Source organism: Orycteropus afer, unplaced genomic scaffold (genome assembly GCF_000298275.1).
Source record: "Orycteropus afer afer isolate SDZICR_OR568_19922 unplaced genomic scaffold, OryAfe1.0 scaffold00039, whole genome shotgun sequence".
Lineage (NCBI taxonomy): Eukaryota > Metazoa > Chordata > Mammalia > Tubulidentata > Orycteropodidae > Orycteropus > Orycteropus afer.
This window is the reverse complement of record NW_006921626.1, coordinates 11,044,996-11,063,769: the sequence shown is the minus strand read 5'-3', so window position 1 is coordinate 11,063,769 and position 18,774 is coordinate 11,044,996. Positions and strand designations below refer to the sequence as shown.

Sequence of the window (18,774 nt, the reverse complement as noted above, 5' to 3'; positions counted from 1 at the left end):
GTGGTCAATGACATGAGACAAAGTATATGTGAACTGCTGTATGGAAAGTGAATTTGCTCTGTAAATCTTCACCCAAATCACAATAAATTAAAAAATAAATAAATAGAAAATACAATAAATGTTATTTAAAAAAAGGAATAAAAATTACTCACAATAGTGGAGGGAAAACACAATCCTATGGAGCCCAGTCTGACTCTGACACATGTGGGGTCACTGTGATTGGAGTCCCTTCAACAGCAACTGTTTTTCACATGTGCATTGGAGACATGAGTGGATGGGCATAGACCAGGATTTTTAACATGAGTTACAAAACAAAGTTAGAAATAGAGAAGGGTTGGAGAACTTATTGATATTTTCTTTATAATATCTTTGCATTATTTTACTAGTTAAAATGAAGGTGTACTACTTTTATAATTGAAACAATTAACATTGAAAAACCAAAGAGCAAGCTCTGAGGTAAGACTACCTAGGTTCAAATCCCAGCATGTAATACTAGCTTAAGTCACTTAACCTCTCTGCCCCTCATTTTCTTCATCAGTGAAAAAGAACCATAATCCCATGAAGTACTTTGCATGATGCTTGATATATGCTGCATACAGTGATAACTTGATAAATATTTTTGTTGTTATTTTTGATGTTGCTGCCTTGGGAAAACCTTACCTAAGACACCAAGGACCTTCCCTCCATCTTTAGGCAAAACTCACTTCCTCTACCAAAGAAAAAGATCCATTTTCACCCTCAACATAGCAGTGACACACCAATTCAGCCTTCCCAGGAGTGGGATTGTAATAACTTTTTTTGTGCAGCCTACATAACACTCTGGGTGGACAGCATTCTTTATTACTTCCTCTAGCACCAGAATGGGTCATGCTGTCCTGCTACCAAGTGACAACTCTGTTCTTGGCAGGATAGTGCCTGGGATCTCCTGGGAAGGGATGTCCTATAAACAAAAATAGTTACAATAATTATGTAACTTTAGTCCCACTCAGCAACTGGCATTTGTGCAAAAGCACACATTGAAGACATGGGTTGGGACCTGACCCTAGACTGCTGGAGAGACAGGAACTGGAGCTAATTAGAGGGATGAATGAACACCTGTGCTATACCCACCACACGCTGAGTCAACAGTCAAGGCTTGGCAACTGCCTCTGCATGCCACCCTGAGGAGGGGTGTGGCAGCATGAAGAGGCAGGGCCCAGTCTCTCTTTGGGGACCACTTCCTCTACAGAACAATGGGAGAGATTCCTCATGGGCTTTACTAAGAATAAGTGTATCCAACAAACATACACTAGAATCCAACCAAGAGGGTCAAAGTCTTGCCCTTTCTTTCACCTGTGGGTCTCACTATTTACTCTATTTGTTCTTTGTCCATGAGCAGGATTCAGAGTAAGGACAATCCTTTCTCCCTACCAAGGGGATGTAGTTTCTGTGCAAACTCTTCTTCTGTGCATAGACCCCAAGGGGACCAGCATAAGAGGGTACAGGTCTTCTGAAGGCTCTTTGTCCCAGATCATCAGTCCTCCAACTTTCCAGCTGCTATTCAATCCATTCTGACTCACAGTGGCCCCATGTGTGTCACTGTAGAACTATGCTCCACAGGATTTTCAGTGGCTGATCTTTCAGAAGTTGATCACCAGGACTTTTATTCAAGGAGCCCCTGGGTGGACTTGAACTCCAAGTTTTCAGTTAGCAGTTGAAAGTATTAACTGTTTGCCACCCAGGAACTCCTGGTCCTCCAACAGTCTCTTGAAATTGAAAAGATGTCTTTAGTCAAAACATCCTAGATATTTCACCCTATTGCTGGCTTGGACAATGAAAATCAAGATAGAAGGGACAGGAGTCAAACTAGAGGTGATAGAATGGGTTATGCATGTATGCATTAGAGACAAGGCTCTGTGGTTCACAGTCAAAGGCTGATGGCCAAGTGTGCTCTGTGTAACTGTCAGGAAAAAGTAGGGAAACTCATTTTCAGTCTCCAGAACACGGAAACAAAGGATGAGGACATGCAAGTCAGAACTAGATTTAAATCCAGACCCAGCACTTTCTGAGTGACCTGAGCTAGTCAGGTACTCCCATCTACACCTCACCAGGCTGCTATAAAAAGTAAATGAAGTACTGTGGGGAAAGTATCTCATGCAGTCACCATAGAGTTAGTTACTTCTATCCATCCATTCAGTCAGTCATCAAAGCATTATTAAATATGTGCTAAGAATAAAGCAATGGACAGATCCACAGATCCTACCCTCATTCACTTCATAGCATACTGAAAGAAACAAACATTTAACAAATTATTATACCTTCTAAACTTTCCCTTCCCACACCCACTTTCCTTTGAAACCTTAGACTATTTGTTACTGAAATATTTTATCAATAACCTAAAACAAAACTCCCTGCTGTCAAGTCAAATCCGACTCATAGCAAGCCCTCCTTGGGTTTCCGAGGCAGTATCACTACAGAAGTAGATTGCCCAACCTTCCTTCTGAGGAGTGGCTGGTGGGTTTGAACCACCAGCCTTCTGGTTAGCAGTCAAATGACTTAGGCATTACGCCACCAGAGCTCCCAACCCAAAACAAAGAATCCCTTACTCTTGGTTTCTATTAACTGACGGTGTCACTAGCAAAGAGCATTTTTAGCGCTACAATGCTGTGTGTTAAAGTCTAGGTTATACGAGGAAGATTATACATAGCCTCTCATAAGATATATTGTTTGTCATTGCATTAGCAAGTCCCTGCTGATGTCATCTGAACCAGTGGTGTCCCTAAGGTTGATGTTACCCTCTCCATGGGACCTGCTCCCATACCAGACCATACAGAATCCTTGGTCATGTTTATTACCAATTTTAGTTATAGAATCATATATGGTATATATATATATGGTTGTAAATTCCTTAAATGTAGTATTTCTAGATTATATGAACACTAACAAACCTGTTTCATATAAAATCTTTCTACACTGAACTTCAACATTATTAGTAACTGAACAGAAGCCATTCTTATTTTTCTCCTTTTCCTTTAATTACTCTTTTACTCTCAAAAAAATTATTGATAAAGGTTTGTAAATACTACTTATCACAATACTGTAGCTAAAACACCAGAAAATTTGACAAAATCAACCACTATAAAAATACCAGCAGCAACAGAAACAATAGTATGAGCTTGTAGCACATCCTGTAATTGGGCCATAATGACAGCTCTAATCGGAGTACATCAGAAGGTTCTAAAGGTACATTAGCATAGTTTTAGCCTTGTAGGTATATTGATACATGTAAACTGTTGTTGTTGTTATTATGTGCTATCAAGTAGGACCTGACTCATAGCGCCCCTCCTTGGGTTTCCGAGGCAGTATCACTATGGAAGTAGATTGCCCCATCTTCCTTCCGGGAAGTGGCTGGTGGGTTTGAACCGCCAGCCTTCTGGTTAGCAGTCAAGTGCCTTAGCCACTACGCTACCAGAGCTCCCACACGTAAACTAGGCTTAAGAAAAATATTTTATAAAAAAATAATTTTGGCTGAAACACTGCACAAAAATTTTAGAGAGTTATTTTGGCGTCACCCACTCTGGCAGTGTCACCTGGTATATTCTGCACCCCCCACATCTTCCTAGTGATGCCACTAATTTGAATAATATATTCCTGGAAGCCAAAAACCATGCCTAAGTGGCTCCTTTATTCAGTGCCCACCAGGACACTAATAGTACTAGTGCTATTTTATGCTGATGCATTGAGTGTTAACAGCAGTGATGTCACCATTAAAAGGCCACAATAGCAGAGCTGTTCTAGCTGCTCGCCCCCCTGCCCACTTCCCTGTGATATAATCGGTGATCATTGTCCTCCAGAATCACATCATGGTTTTGACCACTTGGCAGATACAGAAAGGGAACAGTATGGTTTTTCTGTCCCTTTATAATAATGGCACTTTGCATTTGTATAGCACATTTACCTTATTCAGTGCATTTTCTTGTCTATTGCCTGGTCTTGTCCTAATGAAACAAAACTCCATGTGTTTTGTAATTGTCTGTGCCACAGACACAGCTTAGGAATCAGAGCCAGTGAAACTCTGCTGGAGGAGGACCAATGCCTGGAATTGCTTAAAGAATAACAAATCCCATGTAAGTTGCAAATGGAGTTGGCATGAGAGCTCTGTGATACAACTATTCTGTGGGGAAGAAGATAGGGCTGAAGTATACAAATCAATTCAGTGCAAGCCAGGAGCCCATAGGAACTCTCATCCATGCCAAAGGGCTCTCTCCCTGTTGCCCCTACCTCAGTCTAGGCAGATACCCAGTGTTGGCTTTATTTAGGGAGGGGCAGTGAGAGTTGGAGAACAGAGAGTTGACAGAGACAGCTAATGCTATAGGGAATAAGAAGCTATTAGGATTTGGTAATATTGGCACATTTTCTGGCCTAGAAACATGACCCAGAAATGTTTTCTTGCTTTTTCAGCAATTTGCAAAAGGACAAGGAGGAGTAACTGGAAGGGTGAGCATTTTGGGGGGTTGATGGACGAAGTTTTAACGTCTCACCACATAATGGAAAAAGAAGCATCTGGGAGCAAAGCTCCCACCAAGAAAAGCAAGTGGGTCTGTGGTTGACTTGCAGTGAGTCATCCTGCTGGACTGCCCTTCCTCTCAGAAGGAAGGCATTCACTTCTTCAGTCCACTTGGGCTCCTGTTGGAAAATTATTGCTTTTACTCTGGTGCCATTTAGAAAATTATGGCTCTCTAAATCATACCCTGGGGAACTGAGAAAGGAGAAATGTCTCTCACCTGCATTACTGAAGCCCTCTCACCCTCCAACTCTGTGACTCGAAACCTTGCTACACATGAGAATCACCTGGGGAACTTTAAAAAAAAAAAACAAAAAAAAACACATTGCCCAGGCTGCACTTCAGAGCAATTAAATAAGAAAATCTGGGGATGGGACTGAGGCAACAGCATGTATTTAAGCTCCCAGGTGAATCTGCCTCCAAGGTTGAGGAACACGGGTTATAACCACTTCTGTGACAATGCTCACCTTCTGGGCACTGAGGGATAGTCTGCAAGGATAACACCCATCACACTCACAGAGCAACAGGAAGCGGCCTTTCTATAATCTTCCCCACTTGCCTTAATCCCATGGTCAGTAGCGAAAATTCTGTCTCATGTATTATGAAAAGAATAGGCCAAACCACAGTGTGGTGGCCACCCTCATGTCACTGATGCATTTACTTAATTAACATGAAGCAGACACCATACTAGGCAATACAGCAGATACAAAAATTAGGAAGGCATGATTCCTGCCTTCAAGAATAAAACTGTGTAAAATATGTGTACAAACAATTATAATATGAGGTATTATGTGCTTGGGCTTTGAGAGAATTTCCGTACTCATTCTTCCTTCTCTCTAAGATCAAATCCTTAATTTGTAGCTGAGCACATACTGTTTTTGTTGTTGAATGCCCTCAAGTCAATTCCAACTCATGACGACCCCACGTGAAGAGCTGAATTGCCCACAGGGTTTTCTAGGCTGTAATCTTTACAGAAGTTTTTCTCCCACAGAGCTACTGGGTAGGTTCAAACCACCAACCTTTCAGTTTGCAGCCAAGTCCTTAATCACTGTGCCACCAGAGGACCTTGGTGCACATAGTCCTCCAGCACCACCACATCACCAAATAGAGACTAGATATGATCATCTAAGAGCCAATGAGTTAAGTGAAAGTGATGTGTGAAACTTCTGGGTCATGTCCTTCAAGGAAATGGCCCCTTTCCTCTTCCTTCCACCATTCTGCTAATAAAATGAGGTCATAATGTGATGTCCATGTGAATAGGGAAGCACCCTAGCAATGACAGAGCTTAAAAGGCAAGAGCAGCCTGAGTTTCTAATGACCTAGTGAGGGAAAGTCTCACTGTTATTTACCTGTGAGTGAGCTCTGTCCTGTTTTCACACAGTCATCTTGGGTCTCTTACAACCAAATCCATACCCAATATGCTTTCCTGCCTCCACCATGTCTTCCAATACCTGGAGTCCCATTTTACATTAATGAGAGATGAAAGATATTACAAAAAACAAATAATTTCTGTCAGAACAGTCAATAATTTTGATGACTTCTTACAAAAAATTGCCCAGAGTCCAAAAATCTTTATCGCTTAGAAGGTCAGGCTGTGAGGATCTTCTTTGCCCAGGGATGCAATAAATTGACCAGTCTACTTTTTCTGGTCCATGCAGTCTGTGGAGATTATAGGAAAGACTAAGTGTTCATCATTCTTGGTTACTGGCCTTGAAGAGATTGGCCTCTGGTTGTAGGGCAAGAAACTCTATAAAAGGTACAGAAACCAGCTCCAACAGATGAAAGCAAATGAAAGAAGCAAAATATAAGGGAGTGAGCCTGGGTTCTGGAGCCAGACCTAGTAGCTAGGTGACCTTGAGCAAAGTATTCACCATCTGTTGAGGGCATATAATTCCACTCAACTCACAGAGTTACCGCAAAGATTCAGTGACACAGCAATTGTAGGATCCCTCCATAAATCTATTGAACCTGAGCTTCCTGGGGTAGGGAGGACCCAGGAATATGCATTTTTAATACACTCTCCAGATGCAAGTTGAGGCCCAGCCATGTTTGGGAACTACTCTCAAGGATGCATCCCAAGATTGCTGATGGTTTCAGGGTTTCTCCCTCCAGCACAAGGGCTGCTTCCTCACTCTGTAAAGCTGTTGGTGTGAGCCCGACATTTAATTCAGAACCTTCAGCCCTGTCTTGGATCAAGAAGATGTTATCTCCACATACAACCAGGACAAAGCAGGTTGTGGGTGTGCTTCTGGAACCCAGGGCTCAGCTCATCCAGGGCAGTCTACAAAGGAGTGGAAATTGCCCTCATTTGGCTGCTGACTGCCAACATCTCTGAGTTGAAAGCTCTCCTCCTTTCCCTCTCACCTTGACAGATCTAATTCCCCAGACCCTGGGAGCCATCTTGGGAGCTGTTTATCAATCACCAGCACATCCACCAACTATTCCAGTCACCAAATATTTCCCATGTTTCTCCATCTTGGCTGCCCAAAAGAAACACATGACATTTTCAAAATACAGATGAAATGGACCCTCCCCCAGATCTACTGCAGCAGAACTTCTGGAAACGGTTCTTAAGCAGATGTATGTCAAAAATATCCACAAGTGATTTTAATATGAAAATACCCATTCCACGAATGTCAAATAGAAAAGAACAGTGGACTCTTAATGTTTGCCATGTTCTGATTCTATGCTAGCATATGACTTTTCACAAAAAAAGCAGAGTTTCACGGAAGATTACAAATGGTCTTTCTAGGTAATTGATAAGAATTCCTGGATGTAGCCTAATGAGTGGAGCACAAAGAAGCCCTGTCAAGATGAGGGTGCTAGGCAGCTAGTTGGGCTCACTCATCAGCTAAGTGACATCTTCGTGCCACTATTCCAGAAACATGCAGGATTCAGATTCATGGCACAGTTATATTACAGATTATTCCATGAAGCAGATGATCAGCCTCTCTCACAAATAGAATTGTGAAAGGGAAGCCTCTGAATACCTAACAATAGTAAATGAGACCATCCCTCATGATGTGAAGGAGCTCAGATTTCCGTGCAGTTGTCACGACAAGAAGAATATGCAGAATACTCATCAAAATACCCATAGAACCCTCCTCCTACTTGCAACAGACATTAATATTGCCCAAGCTGGGCCAGCTTTCAAGGAGCCTACATGGAAAAGGCCATTTTTCACTGGAGATCTGCTTATTTGGAAATAACCAAGGATCTTTACCACAACTTTTGCCTGAAATTCCAGAATAGAAAGGTGTGTAGTCCTGCCCCCAGGCCTATCAGGGAGGGGAGATGGCAAATTGTTGCATCCTGGGGTGGAGGGGGGAAAATATCAGCTCTTAGTAAATGCTATGCATGCACAGTGAAACTGCAATTGATATGGCATGGAGGTTGTTGTTGTTATGTGCTGTCGAGTCGGCCCTGACTCATAGCGACCCCTCCTTGGGTTTCCGAGGCAGTATCACTACAGAAGTAGGATTGCCCAACCTTCCTTCCGAGGAGTGGCTGGTGGGTTTGAACCGCCAGCCGTCTGGTTAGCAGGCAAGTGTCTTAGCCACTATGCTACCAGAGCTCCCGGCATGGAGGTAGGGGAAGTGTTATTCATTTCAGTGTCATCCATTCAACTGTGAGTTGAGCCCCTACACCGGCCAAGCACCATGCTTGATACAACAATGATCCGTCCCCAGAAAGCTTGCAGTTGAGCAGGGTTCTGTCCAGCTTCAGTGACCTCAGAATTTGAGAAGGGCATTGTGGACAAGCTGAACAAGTAATCAAGGGCACACCAGTTCTGATGTTATCCCACCCCACTTGGTCTGCTGGGCTGCAACTTCCCCATCTGAAATTAGGGCTCTGGCTAAAATGACCTCTAAGGTGCATTCCAGTTCTAACATTTCATCTCTTGATCATATATCGACCAGGAATCTGTGTCCCACTTTGTGCTAAGCTCTAGGGATTCAAAGATGAATAAAATCTTATGTTCCTTCTTCACAATGCTCACAAACTAAGGGGAGAGGCAGGGTCCAAAGAGACAAAAATGTAGTGCAGTAATTGCTACAATAGAGAAGCACTGCCGTCGAGTCAGATCTGACTCATAGCAACCCCTCCTTGGGTTCCGAGGCGATAGCCCTGACATTTAAAAGTTATGTTTCTATCCTAAAGAAAAGTGACAACATCTCCAAGTCCTTTCATCTTAATCCCCTTCCTGTGCATACGTGGTAGATTGACAGCGTTCATGGCTCCAATTAATGGCCTCCTGTAGTCATGTCCTCTGTCCTGTAATTTTTTAGTCCCCCTCCCACTCTAAGGCTACACTTGACTATGTGGTTTGCATTGACTTATAGGTAATTCATAGATTTGATGCAAACTGACGCTTGAAGTGCTTGTACCTTTTCACTTCTTCTCTTGGTTCTCTATGACCTGTATGAGAGCAACCCTGGGGAAGAGAGGTGAAGCAGCGCCAAGCGTCCCAGCTGAAGCCAATCTCAAATTTGTCAATAGTCTGTGACCACCAGGCATAGGAATTAGCCCCTGCCAAGACCAGAACAGTCCAGCCAAGCCCAATCAAGATCAGTGGGACCTATCAGAAGACCTACAGACAACAATTACAAAGAATTTATAACAATTATAAAATATATAAGGTAAGGTAGCTTACCTTATAATTGTATTAATAGAGAATCAATAAGCATAGAGTCAATTAATAACCCAGATTCAAATGAAAAACCAGAGTTTGTATGTTGGGATTTGTGAGTCTCTATGTAATACTCTGGTGGTACAGTGTGTAAGGCACACTCTGTTAATCAGAAGGCTGGTGGTTCAAACCCACCAGCTAGTCCATGGAAAGAAGATGAGGCAATCTATTTCTATAATGATTTACAGCCTTAGAAACCCAATGGAGGTCAATATGAGTCGGAGTCAACTCAGTGGCAGTGGGTTTTCAGTTTATGTAATACCAATGGTTGACACAGTCAGCTGCCAGTGGAAAGGTTAGAAGTTTGTCTACCCAGAGGCACCTCAGAAGAAAGGTCTGGTGATCTACTTCTGAAAAATCAGGCATTGAAAACTCTATGGAGCACAGTTCTACTCTGACATACTTGGGGTTGCCACAAGTCAGAATTGACTTGGCAGTAACTGGTATTAGATATAAAGAAAATGTTAAGCTCAGCAAAATAAGTCATCTACAAAAGGACAAACGCTGTATGATCTCACTTATATGAAAAAAGTAAATATATAGAAACCAACGATTATTGATGGTTACCAGGGATGAGAGAGAGAGGGAATCAGTGTCACTGGATTGTACATACAGAAACTGTTGAGATAGTGTATGTTTTGTTACGGTTGGTTTCACCACAATTAAAAAAAAAAAAAAAAAACACAAAAAAGCAATATGTGTTTCTGTTCTTCTGTGACACCAGGAAGGCTGACTTCATTGAAGGCAATGAGGATGGGAAGCATGGGAACCAGACCTGAACCCACCTGGAGCTTAGCATTTAGCCACTAAATCAGGTCACTCCCAGCCAACCTGCAGATGTGTGAGATGTATAAGTGATTCCACAACTTTTGGAGTGATTTGTTATGCAGCATTATTATGGTAGTAACTAACTGCAACAGAAATCATGCAGCACTTTTATAAAAGGGGAAATATTTTTTAAAAAAGAAGTGATTTTATTCCGTGTCACAGAGCAGCCATTCTGCTGGCTCTACGAATTTACAAATACACACTTTCAAACTCTGTCCTAATTCCTTTGACTTCAGAGGAGGCTACTAAATACATTTATATTCTAGAACCTAGAGAAATATCTGTTGTGTTGCTTTGGCACATATTATTTATCATGCATTAACTACTAGGAAGAATGGAAAAGACAATGCCTTTTCTCTAATTACTGGCACTCCCTGCCACAAGGGATTGATTTGGTTTCAAGTCTTTTTAGCTGTTAATGCCATTCTTCCTGCAGGGCTCTGGAGCAAATGGCGTATTTTAATTGAGAGACATAACATAGTGAAGAGGGACTCATAAACTCAAAGGCAGTTTGTGTGAAATGCTTTAGAGAGGCCATTCTTGACTCACAAAAGTTTTCCAGATCAGAATTCTCTAATGCTTGGGGGATTCTAAGTGTGACAGTAATAATAGCTGTTTACATTTCTTGAGTGACTACTGAGTGCGTTTAAAAGTATTAAGTCTTTTAATCCCCAAAACAACTCTAAGAAGTAGAGTACATAATTAATAGCCCCATTAAGCAGATGAAGATGTTGAAGCTACGAGAGATTAAATATGTGTCCCAGGGTCTCCTATCTCCTATACATAATAGATCTGGGATTTGAATTGAAATCAAGGCCTTCTGACCAGAGTCCACATTTTTAACCACCATATTATAGGGAAAATTGTTGACTCTCTTTGAAACACACCCTTGAGTAATATTGCTCAGCTATTTTAAAGGGAAGATACTAATACCAAAAGCCACATAGGGCCTCAGGGACCCTATAACATGCTTGGCTTACCATTGATGGTGCCAAGTGGATTCTTTTAAGGCTCTTTTCTAATACTATGTAACTTCTTAGTAGGGTAGTTCACCCCTGGAGGGACTGTCTGAAGAAAAGTAAAAATACACTGGAATAAAACTTGCAACCACTTTAGAAATCGTGTCTCATGTATAATTTATTTTCAGATGCTTTCTGTGGCAAACTCCTTGTTAGTCAGAGGGAAAATGGAACATTTTATTCGCTACGTTGCGTAAATAGTGGCGCTGTCATGGGGTTGCTGAACCAGAAACTGAAGGGAGCTGTGGAAGGAGCCTTGTCCTCACATCACTCCTCTCCCCTGGTAGCAGTAGGTGAAGCGGACCTATGGCACACTTTACCAAGTACCATTCTTTATATCTAACACCAGTTATTACCAAGTCAGTTCTGACTTGTGGCAACCTCAAGTATGTCAGAGTAGAGCTGTGCTCCACAGAGTTTTCAATGACTGATTTTTCAGGCCTTTCTTTTTTTCACCAGGACTTTCTTCTGAGGTGCCTCTGGGTAGACTCAAAACTCCAACCCTTCCATTAGCAGCTGTGTTAACCATTTGTATTACGCAAACTAAAAACCCACTGCCATTGAGTCGATTCCAACTCATAGTAAACCCCACTGGGTTTCCAAGGCTGTAAATCATTACAGAAGTAGATTGCCTCATCTTCTATCCATGGACTGGCTGGTGGGTTTGAACCACCAACCTTCTGGTTAAGAGTCATATGCCTTATGCACTGCACCACCAGAGTTGTTGTTTGTTGTTATTTATCTTCAAGTCAGACCCGACTCATAGTGACCCCTCCTTGGGTTTCCGAGGCAGTATCACTACGGAAGTAGATTGCCCCATCTTCCTTCCCACACCACCAGAGTATTATACCCACCCCCCCCCCCCCAAAAAAAAAAAAAAAAAAACCTCACTTCCTTCAGGTCAGATCTGACTCATAGCTACCTCTCCTTGGGTTTCCAAGGAGGTATCACTATGGAAGTAGATCGCCCAATCTTCCTTCCAAGGAATGGCTGGTGGGTTTGAACAGTCAAAGGCCTTAGGCACTATGCCACTAGAGCTCCTGAGTATTACAGACTCACAAATCCCCAACATACAAACTCTGGCTTTTCATTTGAATCTGCGTTATTGATTGACTCTATCCTTATTGATTCTCTATTAAATACAATTATAAGGTAAGCTACCTTACCTTATATATTTTATAATTGTTATAAATTCTTTGTAATTGTTGTCTGTAGGTCCTCTGATAGGTCCCACTGATCTTGGTCAGGCTTGGCTGGACTGTTCTGGTCTTGGCAGGGGCTAATTCCTATGCCTGGTGGTCACAGACTATTGACAAATTTGAGATTGGCCTCAGCTGGGATGGTTGGCTCTGCTTCACCTCTCCTCCCCAGAGTTGCTCTCATAGAGGTCGTCATAGAGAACCAAGAGAATAAGTGAAAATGTACAAACACTGCAAACAGAAGCATTAGAAACAGAATCTACAAATCACCTTTTGGTGCATACATTTCTGTTTGTGGTCCTGATTTCACTTCTTCTGCTTATATGCCTAGGATTGGAATTGCTGGGTCATATGGTAGTTCTCCACCGCTCATCCGTCAGTTTGTCATCCTGTGCTGGCTGGCATATTGCTGTGGGGCTGAAGGCTATAAAACCAGTATTTTAAATACCAGCAGGGCCCGGTGGGCAGGTTTTAGCAGAGCTTCCAGACTAAGACAGACTTGGAAGAAGGAAGGAGCCATCCACTTCTCAAAGAATTGGCCAGTGAAAACCTTATGAAAAGCAGTGAAACACTGTCTGATACAGTACCGGAAAGCTTTATGAATAGCCCTGAAACACTGTCCGATATAGCGCCAGAAGATAAGCCCCTCAGGTCAGAAGGCACTCAAAATATGATTGGGGAAAGCTGACTTCTCAGAGTAGAACCAACCTTAATGATGTGGATGGAGTAGAGCTTTCAGGACCTCCATTTGCTGATGTGACATGACTCTAAATGAGAAGAAACAGCTGCAAATATCCATGAAGAATCAGAACACAGAATGTATAAAGTAGGAATCTAGGAAAATTGGAAGTTTTCAAAAATGAAATGGAATGCATAAAGATCAATATCTTAGGCATTAGTGAGCTAAAATGGACTAATTTGGACCATTTTGAATCAGACAATCATATGATCTACTATGCCAGAAATGACAAATGAAAGAGGAATGGCATGGCATTCATCATCACAAAGAACGTTTCAAGATCTATCCTGAAGTACAATGCTGTCAGTGATAGGATAATATTCATACACCTACAAGGAAGGCTGGTTAATACTACTACTATTCAAATTTACGCACTAACCACCAAAGCCAAAGGCAAGGAGATTGAAGATTTTTACCAACTTCTGCAGTCTGAAATTGATTGAACATGCAACCAAGATGTGCTGATTATCACTGGTGATTGGAATGCAAGAGTTGGAAACAAAGAAGAATCAATGGTAGTTGGAAAATATGACCTTGGTGATAGAAAAACACTGGAAATCGCATGATGGAATTTTGCAAGACCAATGACTTATTCATTGCAAATACCTTTTTTCAACAACATAAACAGCGTCTATACATGTGTACTTTGCCAGATAGAGTACACAGGAATCAGATCAACTACATCTATGGAAAGAGACAATGGAGAAGCTCAAACAAGGCCAGGAGCTGACTGTGGAACAGACCATCAACTGCTCATATGCAAGTTCAAGTTGAAGCTGAAGACAATTAAAACAAGTCCACAAGAGCCAAAATATGACCTTGATTATATCCCTCCTGAATTTAGAGACCATCTAAATTATGGATTTGATGTATTGAACACCAATGACTGAAAACCAGACAAACTGTCGGACAACATCAAGAACATCATCCATGAAGAAAGCAAAGGTCACTAAAAGACAAGAAAGGAAGAAAAGACCAAAATGGATGTCAGAAGAGACTCTGAAACTTGTCCTTGAATGAAGAGTTGCTAAAGCAAATGGAAGAATCAGCACATTAAAAGAGCTGAACAGAAGATTTCAAAGAGCAGCTCGAGAAGACAAAGTCAATTATTATAATGAAATGTGCAAAGAGCTGGAATTAGAAAACCAAAGGAAAGAATGTACTCAGCATTTCTCAAACTGAAAGAACTGAAGAAAAAATTCAAGCCTTGAGTTGCAATATTGAAAGATTCTATGGATAAAATATTAAATGATGCAGGAAACATGAAAAGAGGATAGAAGGAATACATAGAGTCAAAAATAATTGTACCAAAAATAATTGGCTGATGTTCAACTGTTTCAGGAGGTGGCATATGATCAAGAACCAATGGTACTGAAGGGAGAAGTTGAAGCTGCACTGAAGGAATTGGCAAAAAACAACAACACAAAAAAGCCTCCAGGAATTGATGAGATACCCCCATGGAGATGTTTCAACAAACAGATGCCCCACTGGAGATACTCACTCATCTATGCCAAGACATTTGGAAGACAGCAACCTGGCCAGCTGACCAGATGAGATCTGTATTTGTACTCATTCTAAACAAAGATGATCCCACAGAATGTGGAAATTATAAAACATATCATTAATATCACATGCAAGTAAAATCTTGCTGAAGATAATTCAAAAACAGTTGCAGTAGTATATTGACAGAGAACTTCCAGAAATGCAAGCTGGATTCAGAAGAGGACATGGAATGAGAAGAATAACTGCTGATGGCAGATGGATCTTGGCTCAAAGCCAAGAATACCAGAAAGATGTTTACTTGTGTTTTATTTACTATGCAAAAGCATTTGATTGTGTGGATCATAACAAATTATGGATAACATTGAGAAGAATAGGAATTCCAGAACACTTAACTGTGGTCATGAGGAACCTGTACATAGACAAAGTGGCTATTGTTTGAACAGAACAAAAGGATAATGCATGGTTTAAAATCAGGAAGGGAGTACGTCAGGATTGTATCCTTTCACCATACTTATTCAATACGTATGCTGATCAAATAATCTGAGAAGCTGGACTACAGGAAGAAAAGGGTGGCATTAGGACTGGAGGAAGACTCATTAACGACCTGCAATACACAGATGACACAACTTTTTCTTGCTGAAAGTGAGGACTTGAAGCACTTATTGATGAAGATTAAAGACTACAGTCTGCAGTATGGATTATACCTCAACAGAAAGAAAACAAAAATCCTCACAAGTGGGACAACAAGCAGCTTCATGATAAATAGAGAAAAGACCAAAGGTGGCAATGATTTCATATTACTTGGCTGCACAATCAACACCAATGGAAGCAGTCATCAAGACATCAGATGATGTATTGCATGGGCAAATCTGCTGCCAAAGACCCCTTTAAAGTGATTAAGAGCAAAGATGTCACTTTGAAGACTAAGGTACACCTAACTCAAGCCATGGTATTTTCATTTGCCTCACATGCATGTGAGAGCTGGACAATAAATAAGGAAGACCAAAGAAGAGTTGATGCTTTTGAGTTGTAGTGCTAGCAAAGAATACTGAAAGTACCATGGACTGCCAAAAGAACTAACAAATACGTCCTGGAAGAAGTGTAGCTAGTACTGCTGTCAACCACTTGGAAGAGGATCTTTGTATGAGATCCTGGATAGACAGGGAGAACAATGTGGAACAAAACTCAAAATCATTTGGGGGGGAAAAAGAAGTGGGGAACAGGATTGCTGGCCGGAGGGAGCCTGGTGGAACCACAGAGACTATGGCCCCTAGCTGTCCTTTAGGTCTGGAATTGAATGCACACCTGTGGCTTCCAGCCAAACAACAGACAGGCATATCAGTTGAGCATTTACCTGAGGTAGATACACTCCTTGGAGAGAACAATCATGAGAGAAAGAAGGGCTGCTCAGGCACAGAGAGACAGCTCAGGGGGTAGGAGTGCATGGAGGGATGGACACAGGGAAGAGGTAACTATCGGGAGGAAGTGGGAGGGGAGATATTGCATTGTGCTAAATTGTGGTCAATGTCATGAGACAAAGTATATGTGAACTGCTGTATGGAAAGTGTATTTGCACTGTAAATTTTCACCCAAATCACAATTAAAAAAAAAAGAAGAAGCAGCAGAAGAAGTGCAGCCAGAATGCTCCTTGGAAGCGAAAATGGCCAGACATCATATTACCTAATTTGGTCATGTTGTCAAAAGGGACCATTCCCTGGAGAAGGATATCATGCGTGGTAAAGTGGAAGGTCAACAAAAAAGGGGAAGGCCCTCAAAGAGATGGATTGACACAATGGCTGCAATGGATGGGTTTGGGTACACTAAGTATTGTGAGGCTAGTACAAGACTGGGCAGTGTTTCATTCTGTGGTACACAGGGTTGCTATGAGTTGTTGCTGACTTGACAGCACCTAAAAACGATGACAACACTTTCTAGGTTCATCTGTGTTGTGGCATGCATCAGGAGTTCATTTCTCAATGGTGGAATTTTTTATTGTGTTTGTCTACCACATTTTGTTTATCTGTTTCCACTCTTTAGCCATTGTGACTAGTGCTGCAGTGAACACTAGCGTACAGGTTTCTGTTTGAATTCCTACGTCAATGACTCTTAAGGCCTCGGCTTGAAACTCACACATTAGTATTTCTGCCGACATTCCACAGGACAAAGCCAATCCCATGGCTGAGGGGAGGGAAATAACACTCTGCTTTTTCGTGGTTTTTTTTTTTTTTTTTTTTTTGGTCACCATCTTGAAATTCTTAATAATTTTTTAACAAAGCGACCTTTATTTTCACCTTCACTCTAAACCAAAAAAACCAACTCACTGCTATCAAGTCAATTCTGACTCATAGCGACCCCCATTGAGTTTTCGAGGCAGTAAATCTTTATGGAAGTAGATTGTTCCCTCTTCCTTCTGTGGACTGGCTGATGAGTTTAAACTGCCAACCTTCCAGTTATCAGTCAAATGCCTTAGGCATTGAGCCACCACAGCTCCTTTCATTTTCACTAAACCAAACCAAACTAAACTCACTGCCATCAAGTCAGATCCCACTGATGGCAAACCCTCCTTGGGTTTCTGAGGTGGTATCACAATGGAAGTAGATTGCCCAGTCTTCCTTCAGAGGAGTAGCTGGTGGGTTTGAACCACCAGCCTTCTGGTCAGCAGTCAAATGCCTTAGGCACTATGCCACCTATGTAGCCAGTCCTGGACACAGGGGACAATGAAGAATTAAGAATAATAATGCAAACTTCACATTAAGCAAAAGTGATTCTTCACTGTGAAAGTGTTTTGTCCATTTCCCCTCTCCTCCAACCCTGCTTTCAGAACCATGTCACAGAATTTCACAATGGAGTCAGGCTTCTACTAACAGCCTCATTTTATATCATGACTCCTTCCCAAGACAGTGTGTGGCTCTGAGAAGCATAACAGGGGGAGGGCTGTGGTAACACTATGCCTTTATCACCTCCATGTTCCTTTCATTATTAAATCTGAAGCACCTGCCCCTCCCACCATCCTTGTGGTGGCTGCCATTTGTTAGTTCCCATGTAGTCAGCTCCCAACTCTTGGTAATCCCCTGCACAACAGAACAAAATGCTGCCCGGTCCTGAGACATCCTCATGACTAGTGCAGATCAGACCTTGTGGTCCAGTTGTGATCCATAGGGTTTTCATTGGCTGATTTCAGAATTAGATCCTGTGGCAACTCCACTCAAAGAACTTAAGTGGCTTTACAAGAGAAGCCCCACCAACGGATAAGCAGACATTACTTTAGACTGAAGTTGAACTTACTCCATTTTATTTTATTTTTTGCCATTTTATGCTTTGTAGCTTAGTTAGAATTTGTAAGTAGATACTGTTATGTTTAGAGGTGAATAATTTCCTTTTCATTATGCCTTACAGGGATCTACTTTGTATAACAATGTATTTTAGGTTTCCTCATCTTTTTTACTGGGATATATACCTTATTTCCTACATTTTTCCAGAAGGCCAGGTCAGGCAGAAATGAGACCTCTTTTCTCTAAACCCTAAAATTTATCAGACACCATCCACCTCTTGGCCACAGGCATGGGAAAAGCCATTCAAGCCCAACAGGCCTCTCTGAATTCCTTAGTTGAGATTGTTTTTGATAACCATGTAGCCTTGGATTTTCTTTTTGCCAAATATGGTGGAGTACATGCTATTATAAGTAAGACATGTTGTGTTTGGATAAATACTTATGGGGAAGTTCAATTAAATCTGAACGCTATCCATAAAGTTATGGAATAGAGAGAAAACAATGGCCTTGGACCAAAGAAAAGGACAGAGCTTGTCTGAGAGCTTATTCTCCAACCTGAGCTCTTGGCTCACCCCTTAATTACTGTGGGCCTTGTAATAATCATATGTGCTTGTGTCCCACGTTTGATGCAAGTAGCCTCTAATAGAGTGTCCAAAACCCTCGAGGCTACTCATATGCTTTCTCTCTTTAATATACCTAATACTAGTGAACTTATACAACAAGATGTTACTAGTTTTTAACGGTATCCCCTCTGAGGAACTGACCACTTGTTGTCCCCGTGCAGCAGGAAGCAGATTTAAAAGGAGACTACCACCCCATTTCCCATGATTGTGAAACCTTGGAAACAGGGTACTGTGGAAGGCTGAAGTGAAAGGCCAAAGGGGCCCCTCACTCAAAACTGCAGAACTTTTAACAGACCAACAGGCATGATTAAAGTAGACTAATCATAGTGACTACTTTAATCATGCCTGTTGGTCTGTTA

The 18,774-nt window shown here is 41.6% G+C and overlaps 1 protein-coding gene across 1 annotated transcript in view; it reads right to left on the bottom strand.

The window, feature by feature from the left end:
- The window catches only part of CNIH3 (cornichon family AMPA receptor auxiliary protein 3), a 288,690-nt gene that overhangs the window by 141,965 nt on the left and 127,951 nt on the right, over window positions 1-18,774 (bottom strand). The window lies entirely within an intron of this gene.